Source organism: Frankliniella occidentalis, unplaced genomic scaffold, assembly GCF_000697945.3.
Source record: "Frankliniella occidentalis isolate FOCC.00 unplaced genomic scaffold, Focc_3.1 Scaffold88, whole genome shotgun sequence".
Lineage (NCBI taxonomy): Eukaryota > Metazoa > Arthropoda > Insecta > Thysanoptera > Thripidae > Frankliniella > Frankliniella occidentalis.
In genome coordinates, this window is record NW_026267217.1 from 89,898 (window position 1) to 93,239 (window position 3,342).

Here is a 3,342-nt window from a genome sequence, read left to right on the forward strand (position 1 = left end):
CCCCCCTCCCTCCCCCCTCCAACCGTCTCTCTGTTATGCCCCATTCGGAATATGCACACACGCGCGCAGGGGGATATGGCGGACCGTCGGTGCACGAATTGGGTCGTAACGGGGACCTGGCACCGGGTCAGCTTCGCGAGGATCACGATGACGACGGCGGGGAGGACGAGGCAGTGTCGTCGCTCCCGCACCTCACCTCCACGACGTACGCAACGGCCTCCTGCCTCCTACAAACCCAATTGCTTCGGTTACCAAGGCCAATCTGCTTTCTAGGAGCTAGCTCTGTTTCCTAGAAGCAGATTCACTCTGAACTGTACTCGCTTTCCTAGGCACTAGGGTGGTTCCCATGGTAAGTCTGGGTTTCAAGAGTACTCTCAGGGTGACTCCATGGGAGCGCTCCGGTTTCCCGGCGCCTTGTGGCCTCTAGGACGGCCGTGGCCTCTAGAACCCCTCGCCCGCAGGATGCCGTTGGCACGCCCTCGCTGCGCGGACCCTCCGCCCTCCGCGCCGCCAGCCCTGCGCCAGCCGAGCTCCGTGTAGCGCTGAGCCGCATTTTCGAGATGAAATCAGTTATTCCCAGACTCCAATATACGCGCTCATCGCGCTGCCGCTGCCCCGGCCTTATGATACCCGCCGGCGGTAGGGGGATTCACTTTTGTTTCGAGAGAGAGAGAGAGAGAGAGAGAGAGAGAGAGAGAGAGAGAGACGAAAGAGGAAGGGAGAGGGAGCCAGGGTCGGAATTAGGGAGGGAGCCGTGCCGCTCCTCGGAGCGCCGTTGCTGCTGCTGCTGAGAGTATCCGTGGATGGCATCACTGTGACAGCTTGGCAAAGGAAGTGACGGACAGCCAGTGTTTTGTTGTGGGGGTCAAATACTGCTGCTACTGCTGCATTGTACGAGCTATATGTGTGTGTATGTGTGTGCAGAGGGAGGAAGAGAGAAGGGAGTGATAGAAAGAGAGAGAGGAGGTGAGATTAGGTGCTGGACGTCAATTTCACGTCTGTGCCGCCCCCGCCCTGAGGCACCCGGCAGCGGCTCCTTCCCATCTTGATCTCTCCGAGTGACGTTTGTTTTGCTTCGTTTGCTCGCAGTGGACGCGGACCTGGAGCCAGAGCCGTGGGACGCCGAGGACCGCGCCGGCTTCCCCGCGGGATGGCACGCCGATGATGGCCCGGGCGCGGTGCTCCTGGGACTCCACCTTCCCGGCTTCGCTCCAGGAAGGCAGGAAGATGGGGCCCGCGCGAGCCCACCTCGGAGCAAGACGACAACGGCTCCCTCGCTGCGTCATCCTGGCGCCACAATCGGTACGCCTGCCTTGGCGACGGCCTCCTCCACCTCGACCTCCGCCGCCCCGCCGCTCCTGGACGCGCTCGCGCTCTTCGGCCCCGCCCGACGCGACGGTGGCGAGGGTGACCTCCGGGGGCTGACTGGCCACCGCCGCTTGGCGCCCGCCAAGGCCTCCTCCTCGACCAAGGCGTCTCAGGCGGCACCTGCTCACTTTGGCCGCTTTGGCTTTGGACCACCATCGTGGTTAGTCAAGTCAAGGTTACCCCCACACTCGGACTCTTATGACCTCCCCGGCCTCGCCCCGGCCTCACCGGCCTCCTCCGACCAGAGCAGCATTGACGACGACCTGCTGACCCCGCCGCCGACGCAGCTCGCCGCATCAGACATCGTGAAAGGTGAGTGCAGTCGACGCCAAAGACACTCACCCGGGCCGGAGTGGACCCCGCGCCGCCCGCCGGCCGGTCGGGCGTGAGCGCGAACCCCATGATCGGCGAGCCCCTCGCCTCGCTGCGCCGCCCTCCCCTCCGACCCGGGGCCGGACCCGGGGCCGGGGGTTGATGTCTCGGCCGGCAGCCCGCAAGACAAATAAGATCCTATTACGAGAGAGAGAGAGATTTCTACTGCTAACCATACCAATTTAGTATGTCCTTAATTGGGTGTATCCAGACGACAGAGCGCGGGGGCGGGCGGTTTGAAGCGGGGCCGAGGACGGCGCCAGCAGCCAATCGAACAAAGAAGTCGGCCGAGGGCGTCCAGGAGAGGCACGACCGGACCGCAAAGGCAAAGGCGTTTGTTAATCATTCTGCTAATTGGCTTGGTCCAGTCGGATCGGACCGAGCCGGGCCGAGCCGAGCCGAGCCGGGCCGAGCCGAGCCGGGCCGAGCCGAGCCGGGCCGAGCCGAGCCGGGCCGAGCCGAGCCGGGGACGCGAGCAGGCGACCAGCACAGCAGAGGCGAGCGCGGACGGCTCGTTCCCAAGACTGAGTCCTTCTGGCTCCCGCTTTGCAGGCGCATTACTTCCGAGCCGGCGGGCGCAACTGAAAAATAAGTCGAAAGTGGTGGGGGCGGTGGGGAGAGGGGCGTGGGTTTGGGCGTGGGCGTGAGCCTGGACGTTGACGTGGTCAGTGAGCGTGAGCGTCGCGTATGGGCGTTGTGCGGACATCACCTCACCTGAAGGTCAGACGGGCGGACTGTGAGGAGGTCGTAGGACGGCGTGGACGTGCAGGAGCTGCCCCTAGGGGACGCCTTCCTGGTCAGGGGACGCTGTCGGCGACGGCGGCGTGCGGGAGGGATGGCGCGGCGCCCCGTAGTTAATCAGGCCGTTAAGTCGGAGTTTGATTTCCCCCCGCGTGTACATACATCAGGGCGGGAAGGGTCTGGCCGCGGCGGGGCGGGGCGGGGCGGGGCGCGGACAGGCCCGGGCTTGTGTGTCCGGCATGGGCCCCCGGGGAGCACTTGTCGGCCTGCCGCCCGGCCCGCCCGGCGCCCCCCTCGACCCCGCCCCGCCTCGCCGCGTCGCCTCCAATTGTTTGGGGGCGTCCCGTTCAACTGGGCCCTGGGCCCCGGGCCCCTTGCCGTCGCGCGCACAATTAGAGGTTGGCGAGGTCCTCGATCACTTCACACTGCAGCAGCAGCGTGGCGCGCAGGAGTCGTTTGCGGTCCGATTTAGTGAAATGGCGCGAGTGACGGAGTAGTGGTGGGGGGGCGCCTGCCTGTCCTCTGGGGTCGCACGCGATACCACTGCACGGACACCCCTGTGGTGAGGACGCCCTCGAGGTAATGGACGCAAAGACTGTGCTCGCAGTGTGTGATCAAGCGGCTTCGCCTCGGCGGCGCCAACCTCTGCGCGTCCCGCCTCGGGTGGACTCGCGCGCTCCCCGGAGTGCATATATATATATATCTGGCTGGCCGTTTGTCGCGGTCGCTCTCCGAATCTCAAATTCCTCGGCAGAAGGGGTGTGCCCCCCTTCCCTCTCCTTCTCCTGGCGCCAGGGCGCGTCACTCGCAGGACCCGGGGCCGTCCGTCCCCCCAGAAGGCTGGCGCTACAGCTCCCCCCC

At 65.5% G+C, this 3,342-nt stretch overlaps 1 protein-coding gene across 1 annotated transcript in view; it reads left to right on the plus strand.

The window, feature by feature from the left end:
- Nucleotides 1-1,069: 1,069 nt before the first annotated feature.
- LOC113209820 (zinc finger protein 1) overlaps nt 1,070-3,342 on the plus strand; it is a gene marked incomplete in the record, with an annotated part of 167,442 nt that continues 165,169 nt past the window's right edge. The window contains 1 exon segment of the mRNA XM_052269271.1: nt 1,070-1,680.